The 16,722-nt window shown below is 42.3% G+C and overlaps 1 protein-coding gene across 1 annotated transcript in view; it reads left to right on the forward strand.

Moving 5' to 3' along the window:
* RASGRF2 (Ras protein specific guanine nucleotide releasing factor 2) overlaps positions 1–16,722 on the forward strand; it is a 217,034-nt gene that overhangs the window by 153,554 nt on the left and 46,758 nt on the right. The gene's annotated exons all lie outside the window — the stretch shown is intronic.

Consider the following 16,722-nt stretch of genomic DNA (forward strand, 5'->3'; position numbering starts at 1 on the left):
ATACCAGGTAATGCAGAAAGGTAAAAATGAAATGCGAGGCAATGCTCTGTAAGAACGGAAGATCCAGTTGAGGAGATTAGATGAACAGGCATAAAGTACATATTAAATGATCAAGATGTAAACTCCAGAATACTGATCAAAATCAGGGTAATTATCGGCCACGTTAAACGCTGGATTTGAGATTTAAAATTCTTTTAAAAGAAAACGTCACATTAGCGAAATAACAAGGCTTCAGTGTATGACCCTGAAAGAATAGGTTAAAATAGTTTCAAAATATTTTGTATACTCTTCCAATTAGTCAGCTTTCTCTGGCAGCAGGTCTTTTTTTAACGTTAAAACACTTTTCTCTTTTGGTTCTACAAGTTATTCTTTACGGGTGCACAATTCCCAGTTTAGGTAACAGTCGGAGGAATTTAGCAGGTATTAGATTAAGTAGAGATGGCATCTGTTACACTGGACTAAGTTAATATTGCCAGGATTTCTACACGTGCATCATAATGACAGTTGATGAAAGACTTATATTGAAGCAAATTATATTTCACTGATTTTGAAAGTCAAGAGTCATAAACCTACAGAAAACCCCAAATAGCCTAATTGAAATAGAGTAAAATAATAGTACTGTGATGTGTTTTTATGTGTGTTTTTAAAGAAAAATCAATGTAACAAATAGCCACGGGGGACCAGCCATCTCCTTTTTCAGATATTATTGGATTAGCAGCTGTGAGGGCTCTGAGGCTAGATGTTTAATTATGTGTAGCGTTTGAGTGGCAACAGCACAGATGTTACCTGCCTGTAATCCTCCTCCTCTGTACAGATTTCTCTTTGTTCTTGCTTCTAATTTTCAAGATCCTGTAAACAATTCAGAATTAATTAAAAACAGTAGAGCATCTTAGTCTGGATAAACCTTCATCTGTCAAATAATGTTATGCTGCCAGAGATTTCCCCCGCCAAAGCCAGTTCTCCTAATTCCTGTGGCCTGTGTGTCCCTGTAGAGGCAGGTGCCGATGGCATGCAGTCCCCATAAAGGCTACAGTCTTCCGCCTCTGCCTTCCTCAGCTTCCTCGCTGCAGTGCGAAAGGTCCGCAGGTGATGTTCTCATTCCCGTTTCTCTGTACCAGCGTTATGGACTTATAAAGACCTAACCCTATTCCTCACACTTGTATGCTGCCTTATAATTTTGAAGCCCTTCAATAAGGAGTGGCATGTGTGTCCATCACAACATACCTGTGAAGCAGGAGGGCAGATATTATCTTCCTATTCTGATGTATATGTCGGAAACAGGCTCAGCGAGGGCAAGTGACTTTCTCAAGGGCAGTTATGAATCACAAACTGGACTCTGAATATAGTGCTCTAGATTGCTTTTGTTAAGTGCACTTCAGAGCCATATCCCTCTGATATTTCAAGAGACAGCTGAACAATTAATTGGTATGCACTTCCTATCAAATGATTTTAATGACTGACCAGCTTCGAATATGAATCTCAACTTCCTTCCCTCTCAGATTCAGTCATTTCCTGTATATAATAAAGTTTCAAGGGCTGCCTTTTATTCCCGATTTCCTTTGTGTATTTCCTAATTTGGGTTTAATTTCCCAGAAGGACTCAGGGTTTAGCACCAAAGTCTTCCGGAGGAAGGTTCTCAGTTACTGATTGACACACAGAGAAGGTATCTTTAGGGATTTGAATATATTTCTTTGTCCTCATAAACATTTCTTCAGGTAAACATATAATATTAATAGAACTGTCATAGCAAGTAGAAGAAACCCCTGAACTCACCAGCCAGATTTTATTTATTTACCTTATTTTAAAATCTACCCACCACGAGTTTCTTTGAAATCCATCCTGCACATTCAACATCCTTTGATGGTGACCTAGGGAGAGAAGCTTCTCACTCTCAAAGATTGGCTGCCCTGTCATACTTTTATATCTAAACAGCTTTGTGTAGCTGTATTTCACAGACCATATGATTCTCCCACTTAAAGTGTGAAATTCAATGGTTCTTAGGATTGCCCTGCCATCTTTTGTGGACTTCCAATCTTGATTTTTGAAAACACTCAGGCTGCCTACTGTGGAAAGCAGTTCTCTCAGGATCTGTGATAGCCCATCTCGCCCTCAGGAGTTCATGGTCGGGCTTCGAGCTTCTGTTCTTATTACATTGAGAGTGGAAGTGAGAGGCTGTGCACTGCTTCCCAAGGGCAAGCCTCAGATTGCTGGTGACTGGTGGTCTGGCAGTGGGAAAAGATGTCTTTAGGGAACATAGGCCATGATGGCCTTAGGGAGGGTGGGGTATCTGTGTGGGCAGTGAAGAATGACTCTCCAAGGAGTCAGGATTAAAGAGTGGTCAAGAGCATGAACTTGGGTGTCAAAAAGCCCTGCTTCTGAGTTCTGTTGCTTGTCTAGCTGTGTGACCCTAGGGCAGCCTCTCAAAGTCTCATTTTTCTCATCTTCAAAGTGAGGATAATGATTGTACCTAACTCACAGAGTTGTCATGAGGATTAAATGAGATGAACCATAAACAATTCTTAGCTCAGCATTTGGAACCATTTAAGGGTTCAATGAATATTTCCTGCTGCTATTATTGACTTTCCTATGTTCAATCTATAAGCTTTTAGAGAGCAGGGACTGTTCATCATGGGATCTCCACCCCCTATCTTCATGACAGATCAGGGTGTTGAATTGAAATAGATGCATTCCCCCATCACCCATGTGTCTGTCTCTTCCTGACTCACTTACGTGCATGCATGTGTGTGCATGCAAACACAAACACACACATACACACACACATACTGTTCTCTCAATGGACTACTACATGGGCAAGAATTAGTAAAAATAACTGCAAAGGAGTATTAGTTGTATTGTCCCATGGTAATCCAATGAAAGGAGTATAATTTATGGGCACAATCAAGAGACCTAGAAATCACTTTGTTAAATAAATGAATCTATGCTATGTAACGGTGTTCACCACAAACAGAGAACACAGTGTATGGTGACAGACAACTGGGGAGAGAAGAGCAGGGGACTTGCCAGTAGGTTTTTGTGGTAGTGTTGTGAGGAGATACTTAAGACCCCCTGTGGGACTGTTCAGGAAGGGGAAGGAGTCTGAGAAATGTTAGTGTAGACATTTTCGAGGGACTGCGTATAAATATATTTTTGATGGTGAAAAAGAAGCAATGAAGATGATTAAATTGTGAGTCCAAGGTCTCACAATTTAATTGTGGAAGATAAAGTTAATAATATGATAATGATCTCAGTTCACAATTAGCTAAGTGTTAGGTGTCAGCAAGAAACCTAAGTGGGAAGAACCAAAGAGAGGGGGTGAGATGTACTTCGGGGATGAGCCTGTCCAGCCCTCTGGCCTCTGGAGAGGCATCCTCCAAACTTGGTAATTTATGTCTCAGATCATTTTGGAAAGGTCTCGAGGCAGATCTCTGGCTGCATTGAGAGTCAGAAGGCATTGTCTTGGCTCCATTCTGGAGAGAGAGTCCAAAGATGGTTGAGTTTTCAGTCCATGGGGAAACTGGTATCTTAATAATACAAATTACATTTGCAACCTTGTACTTTGAAAGTATCACACATCTCAATGAATGTATCTTGTGCAAATTGTTGCCATTGTCAAAGACAAGGTGATCTGACATGGCTTTGGCTTTTGAGCACTGGCTATACTTTTCAGTGACTCGAGGGACCAGTGTTCTGATTTCCTGTTATGTCCAGCTTGAAGTTCAAGATTAAGGCACTTACTGGTTCTTTTGAGCATCAATTTTCTCATTATAAAAAAGGAATATCTAACATATCAGAGATTTTGAGAATTAACTTTTTTTCCTCCAGCACAGTGATAATCACAGTGGAAAGGTGCTATGTGAGGACAAATTTGTAGTATGAGTTGCAGGATGGCAAATGAGATTAAGCTCCATTTCTTGGTGCCTAGGATTTATTTATGGCCTCTTCCTGTCCATTAACACTCTCTTACTGGTACCAGAAAGAGATGCTGCTATTGGATTTAGAGAACTCTGAGAATGGAAAGGCAGTAAGGTTAGGATTGAGGAAAGCATCTCCAGGATGCCTGAATAGCTCCCAGTTGCTTTATTTCACCTACTGTGATCAGTTCTAGTATTTTTTTTTTATGTAAGGGTTCCTTGAGACTTCCTCAGACACTGCTCCAGCCTGGCTAGTATGTCATGAGCCCGGCTGCGGGGACTGACACTCCTGGGGCTAATTTCCATAGGAGCAGTCTTGGACCATACCCAGGCCTAGACTCAGCCATATTGGTGCTGTGGTCAGGTATGTATTTCAGAATAGTTTCCAGTGTGGTTCAGTTCAGTTTCTGATTTTTTAAGCCCTGATTACTTTGTATGTACAATGATTATAATGATTTATTTATGTGGCAGTACTGAACACACTGGGTTTTTCGATAGTCAGAAGGATCTTAAGAGCTAAAATTAAATCTATAGAAAGGAGAGCTATTTTTTGTTCAAATTCAAATGAAGATTGTGGATGCTAAACTCAGCCTTTGGACAATTATTGCTAATAATTTGAAGTTGCCACCACTTACTTCAATATTTTTCTTGCCAGAGGATGTTTTAACACAACTAAAAAGAGAGAAGGATATACAAATTTAAGTTATTCCTTTCTCCTTCAATATAGGTAGGATTTTAGGTGATATACTACTCCTTTCCCACTTCAGAGCTAGCAGATTCAGAAATAGGGGTGACTTTATCACAGATGAAGATTCTGTGATGTATTATTTGCCAATTCTTACATATAACAACAAAAGATCTATAAATGAAAAAATTTGATATATTGGGCTTCATCAAAATTGAAAGCTTTTGTGTTTCAAAAGATACCATCAAGAAATTGAAAAGGCAACCCATACAGAAATGGGAGGAAATGTCTAGAAATCATGTATCTGATAAGGACATATCTACAAAATATATAAAGAACCCTTACAACTCAATAATAAGACAAACAACCTAAGTAAAAATGGGTGGAAGGTTTGAATAGACATGTCATCAAAGAAGATAAACAAATAGCTAACAAGTGCATAAAAAGATGCTTAACATCGTTAGTCATAGGAGAAATACAAATTAAAACCACAATGAGATACAACTTTGTACCCTTTAGAATAGCTACAATAAAATTGACAGACAATAACAAGAGGCAGTGAGAATGTGGAAAAACAGGAACCTTCATATATTGCTGGTGGGAACATAAAATGGCACAGCCACTTGGAAAACAGCTTGCCAATTTCTCAAAAGGTTCAACATAAGCTTACCATGGAATCCAGCAGCTCCACTCCTGGGTGCTAGGTGAGAAATGAAGCCATATGCTCACACAAGGACTTGTACATGAGTGTTTATAGCAGCATTATTCGTAATAGCCCCAAATTAGAAACAATCCAAATGTCCATCAACAAATAATTGCATAAACAAGTGTGATGGATTAAAACACATTAACACAAATGTGATACATTAATACATAAACAAATATGATATATATTAACTGTGATATATTATGGAAAATATTCTGCAATAAAAAGGAATGGATGCCTGAAACATGCTACAACATGTATGAAACTCAAAAGTATTGTGCTCCATCAGGGGTTGGCAAACATTTTTATAAAGGGTCAGGTAGTAGATATTGCAGGTTTGTGGACCAGATGGCCTCCCTCACAACATCCCAACTCCGCTCTTTTAGTGCTAAAGCAGCAACGGACAATGAGTAGGTATGGCTGTGCTCCAGTAAAACCTTATTTACAAAAATAGGCAGCAGGTAGTTTGCTGACTCCTGTGCTCATGGAAAGGAGCCAGATGCAAAAGACCCCATACTATATGGTCCCTTCATATGAAATACACAGAAAGAGTAAATTGATAAAGACAGAAAACAGATTAGTGGTTGCCTGGCTTGGGGGCGGAAGCAGGGAATAACTGCAGATTGGCACTAGAGATATTTGGGGTGATAGAAATGTTCTATAATTGAATTGTGGTTATGATTGCACAACCCTATAAATGTACTAAATGTCAGTGAATTACACTCCTACAATGGGTAAATTTCATAGCATGTAAATTAAACCTCAAGAAACCTGTTAAAAATAGTATGTACTTTCTGTTGTTTTACTGGCTTAGCCATTTTATGTCCATCTTATTTTATTAGTGACTCTAGTGTCCAAGACTCTAGGCAGTGCCTAGAGAGTTTAATAAGTGCCTTGGAACTTTGAATTCTCTCTAGAACAAAAGTTGATATGCATTAGGTGAGCTCTTTTTGAACCCTCACCCAGGGATCTTATTATAAGGAAAACTCTGGTTAGGTCTCTGAAGGGAGATTTGTAGCAACCTCAATGCTCCACTATCTGGAATTAAATGTCAAGGACTGTGGTTTTAGAGGTGGATACGGAATAATATCCAATCTAGACTAGAGTAGGTTAACTTGTCTGATGCTGGAGGGATTGTCCATGCCTTGTGAGGGTTACGTTATGCTAAGCAGAGCATTTATGTGTGCCAGTTGTCAGCTGATCGCTGCGTTCACACCATGGGGTCTGAGCCTCAGATGAGTCAAGGACTCCATCCACAGTCCCTTTTGGGATCATTACATAATTGCCCACTGCATCTTTCCAAGACAGTAAGTTAGTAAAGTACAGAACTATTGGCATTTTTGATACATAGGCAAGCTCTCATTGAGCTGAAAATTATCTTGCTGGTGACAGAATCGGTCATACTGAGAGAAAGAGGGTCTCCTGGTGGCTGGTGCAGTGGTCTGCTGATTTGGTTTCATTCTCGTCATTAGAGAGCATTTTGGGGGCATGATCTTGAAAGAAAATAGCCCTTTTCGTCCTCTGGGCTGATGATGGAGGATGAGCGCTAATGAATGGCCTCACTGTATGATTGAGATGGTATTAAATCCTTGCCCTTAGACCTGCATGTGAGAGCCCGTTCTCGGAATCTTCCGGAGTCAAAGGTGATGGTGTATCCCCTCAGGAGAACATGCTGTTTACCAGTCTTAGAATTTTTATGGTTTACTAATATTACTAGACATTCTATAGCTGGAGAGGACCCCTTAGAAAATATATAAATATTGTTTTATCCCTGCTATAACCTCTCTCTACCTTGTATACAAAGATTCCCATATGTGTATTTTAGTGTGCAAATGATTTGATGTCTTGTTGCAATCCTCACAATGAAGATACTACTATAAACATCGTTAGCACCAATGGACTCACTGCCAGTGTCTTGGTCCTATATGCATTATCATCTTCTATTTCAATTATTTTATTTTGTCAATCAGTCCTTTTTTCTGAGTCTATAGAATGATCCTTTGCAGTGGTTTGGTTCTCATTTAAATGGGAAGTCAGATTCTGCCAGGCGAACAGACTGAGGCAGTCTTTTTAAAACTCTCAGGGGCGAACTGTCTTCTAAAGATGGGCTCAGGAGTGTCTGATTCTCTGAGGACCAGCCTCAGGGTTGAGAGAGAAGCTTCTGTGCAAAGTCTCCTTAGCTTTGCTGGGATTTCTTTTTTTCTTTGTTTCTTCTTTTTTTTTTTTTTGGTGGTGTGGGGTCAGTGATGGGAAATTGGTTATGAGAAGTATGAGTAGTTAAGTAGAAATCATGCAGATCTGAAGATCCCTCTGGGACTGGTACCTCTTGACTGTGGAATGTGCTATTGTAATTGAATGCCAAGACCTGCCCGGGCACTGTCTCCCTTGTCTGCCTCTGATATCCGACAGGAAAGGTGGCTCCTGATTTCTAAGTGCAAATATTGAGTGTCCCGGGCTGATTCCTGAGCGTTTGACATTGGGCACTTCTAACTGTTATCCATTAAAGTTTGGTTTGGGGGAACAGATGAACTAGTTTCTTTGGGAAGAGATTTGTTACAGGGAATCAGATACATAGAAAGGAAGGGCTGGAGGAGTAGGCTCCAGGCTGGACTTCCAGAAATCTCCTCTGGAACACCATGTAGCCCACCAAAAGGGCTGCTGCCTCTGCAGTCCGGGGGTGCTGGGGAGGTGGGACATCCCTGCCGGAACTGCTGACTTCAAGAAGACATTGACTTAGCTGTACTCGGTGATTGGGAGGCTGCCTCTCTAACCCCACACCGGGATGCTGCCAGGCCACTGCAGAAGAATCCTGGCCTCCACGATCATGCCTGCCGGCCAAGATGGCTGCTGCAGCAGGAAAATGCCTCCATCTCACTGCCACCTTCCGGGCCTTGATGCTCTACTTGCCTTCACAACTTGAGTTGCAGGAGGGCCTGGGAAGTGCAATTTCTAGCTTTTGAGCCTTCAAGCCCCAGAGTACAGGGAGAAACATCTCCTTGTCTTAGCCTTTTACATGTCATCAGTTATACATATGAAAGAAAATGTCCATTTTTAACTATCTTAATTCAAATATAGCTTTAAATATATTGGGAGAATGCATAGTGAAATAGTCAAATAGACATAAGGTGCTTTACAGATGTAAATGCAACCCTGTTGACCCCCCCAAACTCACTAATTTAGAATATTTTCAGGCAAAGAAATTTTTGTGCAATATGTGGTCTAGTTACAAAAGAAACATGCAATTAGAGGGTTCTTGTGGGATCCAAGTTTATGTGCATATGAGTGTACATCAAGTTCTGTGCTTAGAATAAGTGACCCTTTATTTTCTGACCTGGGGAAAGTACAGATGTGATGTGTGTCCCAGCCTAAGACACTGTGTAATCAGAGAGCTAGACTGGCTGACTACACACTGGTGTTTGCTCATTCGAGAATTGTTATAAGGTAGGGAAATTGGAACTTATGACTGCTGTGGTCACATCTATAGTAGATGTGAATGGTACGTGGTAGCATTGTGCAATGCAAAAATTCTCCTACCTCATGAGCTTAGTGGGGTAATGAGTGGGGTTAAACAAGTTAATATGTGTAAATTGCTTAGAACAGTGTCTGGCATATAATAAACATTATATAAATATTATTATTATTGTAATATTTTCTATAAAATGGGGATAACTTATAAGGTTGTTGTAAAGCTTAAAGGAGCTTAGTCCCTGGCATATGTAAGCACTGAATATTTGCTATAAAATAATAATAATTATAATGTTTGAATTCTAAAAATGATGCTTTCAATGTAGTATATTTCCTAGGCCTTTTAACCCAGAGGTCTCCTATTTCTGAAGAGTAAGACAGAGTTGCTGGCTTGAATTTGAGAGAAGAGCACAAAGGCCATCTTCATTTCTTGAGGACTGGGCATTTTCTCAGCTACCTGAACATTCACTCCATTGGTTTAGTCTACTTTATAGCCTTTCCATAGGACCTCAAGTCCAAGCGGTTTGTCTACTTTTGGAAAGTTATTTTTCTAACCAAAATGATACTTATTCATTGTGGTTATTAAGGTCTCTGTCCTTAACATTGGGCCAAGTTTGATGGAAAAAAAAATTGGTCAAGCCTTATGAAGTTTAAGAATCAATATGGTTCATTAACTCATACTTATATTAACCAAATACTTTGACTTGATTTGATAGAAGATAGTTTTGCACAAGTATCTGGTGGACTGCTCAATCATTTCTAGACTGTTGAATCATTTCTTGGGACGTTAAATAGAAAATACTTTCAGAATTTGTGGTTTTAAGAAAGGACTTTCTCTAGCCTAATGAATAGTGATGGTAACACAGATTTAGGGAATGGAATTCTTGGGGAGCATCTGGTGCCTTCTGGCAGTTGCATACCCATTTGTAAGTTAAGTGTTGACCTGATCAACAAAGTATGGATTCTGGAGGAAAGAATGATAAAATTCCCCTGTAGGAATTAAAGTCCTATGTAGATGAAGTAAAGGTATCAGGGCAGGGCAAAAGAGGAACTTTGAAGCTCTCAAATATGTTTTAAGAGTTTTTAGTAAACTATGTTGAAAGTTTTCAACATTGAGCATTGAGCAGCCATTTTCCATTGAAACGATACAAATAGACCTTGTCTGTAACTCTCTGCGGAGACAGGGGAGGCAGGCGGGCCAACCCCTGGCAGCTAGGGTGGAGGGTTCCCCAAGAGCGGGGCCCAGGGCATCCCGCCCTTGCATGGAGGACGTTTTCCTGGGACCTAAGTTTTCACAACTGTGTACAAGTGTCTCTTCTGAGTCCTCAGTTGCTAAACTGAAAGTGCTTTACAATACCTCAAGTCTTGTGGTTAAAGACGCTGGGGAGGAGGGGTGCGAGGAGACGTGTGGTAAATTCCAAAGCAGGGAGGTTCAGGAACCTCCTGACTCAGGAAATACCAAGGTCTTCCAATAAAGGGAACCAGTCTGTGTTGGAATATTTATCCACCAATGATAAAAGTGAATTAAAAATCTGATATTTTAAAGAATAAAACCAGCTGAACAGTTTGACCGAGTACCTACTGTGTGTGAGGCCCTTTGTATGAAGGGAGGTCTAAATGTAACCCAATGTCCCAGGCCTCCAGTGTTGGACCTCAAAGTGAGGCCTGATTTTTTTCAATACTTGCATCACAACAATTTAATAACTGCCGCCCCAGCTTTGTAATGGTTATGGATCACCATTGAAAAGTCCATCTTTCCAAGAATTCCTTGGGAATATGTCCAAGAATTCCTGGCATTGTTTTTACCTGACCTTGCCTGACTGCTGCTGAGTCTCTAGGCCAGATGTCTTGTCCTAAGCACATTATCCGCTGGTCCTGTGCGCGTCTGTGGCTGCTGCTGAAGCTTTGGCCAATCTCCAGAGATGCTTCTGCGAAGCCCACTCTCCTCATGACGGACTGGTGTACATCTCTGAGGCTAGTTTTCCCGGACCACGTGACTTACATCTTCCCCAAGCCCTGGGGATTTTAAGAATTCCAGGGCATCAGTCCAGACTACTCTTTGCTTCTGGTGACTTGACTTTCAGGAGGCCTCACCATCCTTTCCTACAGTCTGGCCTCACAGGTCCACTGGATACATCACAACATCATTGAACCCCAAAGAAACGAGATGGAGTGTGGTCTATTTCCACTCAGGGGGCCTTACGTAAACTCACGGATGCCATCGGACATATGGAATTGGCATCACCCAACTTTACTAAGAAGCACCAGGACCAAAGCACCAGTGTATTATTGAGGCGAGAAGTAAGACACTTTGCTTCTCCTGCCGAAAGGCTGTCTGGTTATAGATGCACTAAGGACACCTAAGATAAGTGAGAGACACAGCTGTCATTGTCACAGGGGAGGGCAGCAGTGTTGAGGAGGGGCCTTTCGTAAGCACATGGGAGGGCTCCATGGAGACTGAGGTGCTAGAGGAAGGATGGGGAGGGGAGGGGCCATGATTAATGACATCAGTGAAGGGAGGGTATCAGATGCCTGGTGATCCAAGGGGACACTATGGAAGGGACCTTAGAGGCATCTGGGTAAGCTTCTTGTGTGACCAGGGAGGAAACTGCGAACCTGAGAGAGGATGGGACACTTCTGAGGCCACAAACTGAGATAAGCCTGTTAAAAAATTCCCAGTCCGCTCCAAGATGTTCTTTTCATCATATATCACATATTGCGGCTCTTCCCAGGGGTGCAGGAAGAGAGTGAGGATGAAATTGTAATGAGATTTTGGAAGAAGGGGAGTTAGTGTATTTTGCAATCTCCCTCGTGAGGGGACTTTAGTCTTCAAGTCGTAGGTGGGTAGGGCAGCTCAGCATGAAGGGATGGGCTGTCCTGGCAGTGTGGAGTGAGGGCATCACTGGCCCGAGCTGTTAGCACTATTGGGGGTTCCCACTGCCCTCAGTGGATTAAGTGATGGGTCCAAAGCTGTTGGCATAAGGGACCCAGGGGTGTCCGAGTCTTGACTTCCCAGCAGGAATTCTTACGCACTTAGAGAACTAGTTGTGATATTATCCATAACATGCAGCAGCCATTTATCCAGGCCCTGTTTTGAGGCATGAGTCCTGGGGACTCAATGCTAACGTGGAAGTGTTGTTCTTGCCCCAAAGCAGCCTCAGGGCAAGGGTAGAATAGCATTGCTAGTAGGGACACAAACAAGGGAAAATGCAAAACCAAGAGATTCTTAAAATGTAGAATCATCTGTCCGTCACTTGTTGTCAAATTAATTCACTCGAGTAGAATTATATGGCAAGCTGGTCAGAGTCTGTCTGAAATCCTGGATAGGTTTACCTTCAGACACAATCAATGGTAGTGACATTCTCCTTACCGGGCTTTCTGTAAGTTTCACAGCAGGGCACAGGATTTAAAATGAAAGGCCCCAAGTGCAGCTGCAGGCACAGGTGCCTTCATTCTGACCCTCAGCCCCTCCTCCCTGTGGGCACCTCCAGGGCACATGAGGAAAAGCAGCTGCCTCCCCTGGCAAGTTCCGGTGGAAGGATCCAAGTCACGGAGTATGGAAGAACCAAGACTGCAACTGACATTACAGATGTCCATCGATGGAATCAGATGGACTTGGTGTCCAGACAGAGCAGACCCATTCTCTGGAGAGAATCTGAGAGTTGCACTTCCGGGACCCACATTAAGACTGCAGATCTCATATGAGTCTCCTGCCCTCCCGACAATCCTAGTAGTCATGTCCCTATGCTCTGGAACAACCATTTCTGTCTTCTTCTGTCCTCAGATCTCCACATCCCTCGCCAGTCTCAGCTAATGAACTTGTTTCGTATTTCATAGTGAAAACAGATACAAATGGTCAAGGACGACCTCTTTCCTCCACTGATTTCACCAGCTCCCTGCACTTGTTCTCATCCTCTGCCTTCTCCCAGTGGCTCTGGAAGAATCACCCCTGCACTGCTCTTGGGTCGGCCCCGACTTTGCCCCTATCCCATCCCATCCCTTTCTACTTCCTCAAGAGCTGTTCTCCTGCAGTTACCCTTTTCTCCTCACCACCAGTTTCCCCCTTTACTCAACCATCCCTGCAGCATGCCGACCTGTCTTAGCATAACCTATTTACCAGCTACAGCTCCATTTCTCTGCTTGTTTTCAAAGCAAAATTATTGTGAACAAGTTGTCCATATTCCATATCTCCACTTCATCACCTCCCTTTTCCCTCAACCTATTCTCTTGGATTTTGCCTCTGCCACGCTTGAAACGACTCTGATCCAGGTCACTAGTGACTGTCGTTCTGCCAAAGCCAAAGCCCTCGTCTCAGTCAGCCTCTCAGCAGTATTTGACACAGCCAATCACTTCCTTCTTGTTGAAACATTTCATTTCCTCTTGGCCTCCACGAGACCATGCGTGCCTGGTTTTCCTTTTGCCTTGCTCTCCTCCCTTTTAGGTCTCTTTGGCTGGCTCCTCTTTGACCAAATCTCTCCAGATTATGGGTCCCCAAGGCTCTATCTGGCCTTTTTCCCTGTCTGCAGTCTCTACCTAAGCAAGCTCATCCAGACTTATGATTTTTAAGTACCAGTTAAATGCTTGATACTCTCAATTTACATATCAGTCTGACCTTTCTACTTGGGCTTCAGGCTGTTATGTCTAATTGCACCATTAGTGTGGTCACTTACATGTCTGGAGGACATCTCAAACTTACTGTGTTTAAAACCAAACTCTTGATTTTCTTGGTTTTCTCCCCAAAACTTACCCTTGCCCCATTTCAGGAAGTGGCGTCATTGTCTACGTGGTTGCTCAGGCCCCAAACAGTGGAACCATTCCTGATTCCTCTTTCCCTTGGACCTTGTGTTAGTTCCTTAGGGCCACTGTAACAAATTGCCTCAATCTGGGTGGCTAAAAACTACAAAATTTTATTCTCTCACTATTCCGAATGCTAGAGGTCCAAAATCAAGGTGTCAGCAGGGCTGTGTTTTTTGAAGGTTCTAAGGGAAAATCCTGCCTTGCCTCTTCCTTGCTTCTGCTATTTGCTGCAATCTTCGGTGTTCCTTGGCATCAAACTCCAACCTCTGCCTCCATCGTCACATGGCGTTCATCCCTCTGGGTGTGTCTGTGTCCAAATTTCCCTCTTATTATAACAGCACCTGTCATTGGATGTAGAACTCACCTTAATCCAGTTTGACACCTTAAATTGATCACATCTGCAAAGACCCTATTTCCAAATAAGGTCACATTCACAGGTTATGAATGGGCATGAGTTTTGGGGGGACACTATCCAACTCAGTGCAGACTTCCATGCCTCATTGATCAGCAAGGCTTAGCCCCTCTACCTCCAACAAATCTTACCATCTGCCACTGCCAACCTGCATCACCTGCATCACCTCCTCACTCCTGGTCTCTCCCCACACTGCACATGGCAGCCAGAGTAACCTTCCCAACAAGCAAATCAGACGATACCGTTCCCCCACACAAAACCTTCTGGTGGCTTCCCAATACCAGAGAATAAAATTCAGCTCTTTAACTTGGCTCAAAAGATGCTCGGCAACTTTATCTCCCCTTTCCTGCCCCTTTAGTCACTGGGCTCCAGCCACACTGGGCTGCTTTCTGTCCCTTGGTCATTCTCACCTGTCCCGGCCTTTTCATTCACTGTTCGTTCTGCCTGACACACTTCCCCTAAATCTGCACACGACGGTCGTTCACATCCTGACTCTGCGTCCCCTCCTTAGAAAGGCCTTCCCCACCCCGACCTAGCTAATGTGCCCTTTCGCCGCACGAGCCTCCTCACCCTTTGTATTTTCAATATTTGAGTTTGCTTTACTTCTTTGCTTATAGATGGTAGTATCACTGACATGAGTCATTATTTATTATTTCTGTCTTCCTCTAGTAGAATGTAGATCCCGAGAGCAGCTAATTAGTTTCCCTTGCTCACCGCCATCCCCTTGCTCCTGCAAAAGTGGTTGTCACAAAGATGCTCAGGGAACAATTTGTGTCTGACTACGATGGGCTAGCTTTGGGCTGTGTGGCTCCCACCCTCCTTCCCAAGCAAGGTATGTTTCATTTTCTAATGGTCAAATGTACTGTTTTTAGACATTAAAACATTTTTGTATAAATTCTTATATATTAACAATGGAGGAGGAGAAAATGGCCTGTTTTCATCCTCCCTTCCCAGCCTTCTCTAAAATTCTCTGCTCTGGCTTCTTCAGAATATCTCAGCTAATTTTGTCTCCCCACCCCCCACCCCTGGTGTTCACAGGCATGTGCTCATTCACAACTTCATATGCGCTTTCAACACACCTGTCCGATAGGAAACTATCACTCACTCCCCTGACACCCATTCCTATGGAAAAGCATTTCCAGGGGTGTGTGTAGGATTTTGTAGAAAGAAATATAAAAGGGCTTTAACACTTACTATTATTTTGGTTTGTGGGGAAGGTTTACCTAATGCCTAGGATGTGAATATTGTTCCCCATCGGGCTTGTGTGTCACATCTTACCCAGAGGAGGTAGCTAATGCCCGCCAGGGAATTCAAAGTAACTGTACAGAAAAATCTTCTTCCCTTTCTTTTTCAGATGTTTGTTATAAAGTTGAGCAGAAAAAAAAAATGATCAGGAAATATAAAGTTTGTTCCTTTTTTTTTTCTTTTTCTTTCTTTAGTGTTGCTCATATTAACCATTTCTAGAGCATTCACTGTGTTTTCAAAGGCCTTTCTGAGTAATATTGATTTTATTATTTTTCTTGAACTTCTGAAATGATTGCTATATTGTAGCTTTCCAGCTGGTTCATGTTCTTGTCTCCCACAAATCTGTCGTCACCTTTCAGTTTCTAAGCTATCTCTCTCCTTCTCGCCCCAGCCATTTTTCTGGAAATCATTTAAACTTGCTCATGCTTGTGGCTTCACTTCTCATCTAACCCTCAGATGCCCCCATTCTGCTTTGGCGGAAGTCACCCTCACCGGTCATCCCGGCAGTATGTTCTTGTTGCGTTTCTACACCAGCATAAAAGCTGCTGGCATCAGTGGGGGTGGGGGCTGAAACCTGCTGCTCCTTGTGAACAGACGCTCAGGTGGTGTGTTTCGGTGGGCAGAGCCTGCATTTTAGCGTCACTAATCTGGCCATAAATCCTGGCTCTGAGTTTACCATCTGTGACCTTAGGTGGCTGTTGGAATTTCTGAGCCTCCCTTTCCTCATTTGAAGAACATGGAATATGTTCTATGGAATTGTGAGAATTAAAAGAAATAATGCACAAAGTTTCCCAGTAAGTTTTATTTTCAACTCAATATATAATCATTCTTTTAAGACTCTAAACAGTGCACATTTTGTGAAAAATCTATAAGAACAATTCATTTGACAGCCTTAGTTACTGATTTTCCTTGAAAGATGAAAGCAAGAAAAAAGATATTGATTTTACCATTCCTCATGTATTTTTCATCACAAATGATGATAGACCTGCTAAACTTCTTTTCCTCAGTCTGCAAGGTTGTGTTTTTTAAATTGTTACAGTTAATTGCACTTAGAGAAAATCTCAGGTTTACCTGAATAAGGAGAAGAATTTAAAAACTGAAGGGTTAGGACACATTTATAAAAAGGTAAAAATAGAAAAACAAACAAAAAAACCCACTCTGCTGTATTGATTGTCTCATTAGCATCTTGCCAATGGTTCCTTTAAAGAACTGCCCCTTCACACTCCGGCCATGTGCTTTGAGTGGGAGCTTAGCTCCCCATCCCCACCATGGCCACAGTGATGAATTCATGGAAGGCACACCATGCAGTTCATGTCGGTAAAAAGCAAGGATTTGTTTGGGCGCTCTGAGATAGAAACTTCCTCTCTCCTCAGTGGAAGTTACCAAGAAGAATGCCCTCTCATCCTCTGGATGGGATGAGGTGAGCTTCTAAGATTAGGATGGCCTTACCCATTTCTGCTACCTGGAAGTGAGAAAGAATCACTGAAGACAAATAGACAGA

The sequence above is a fragment of the Lemur catta genome, chromosome 12 (assembly GCF_020740605.2).
Source record: "Lemur catta isolate mLemCat1 chromosome 12, mLemCat1.pri, whole genome shotgun sequence".
NCBI lineage: Eukaryota > Metazoa > Chordata > Mammalia > Primates > Lemuridae > Lemur > Lemur catta.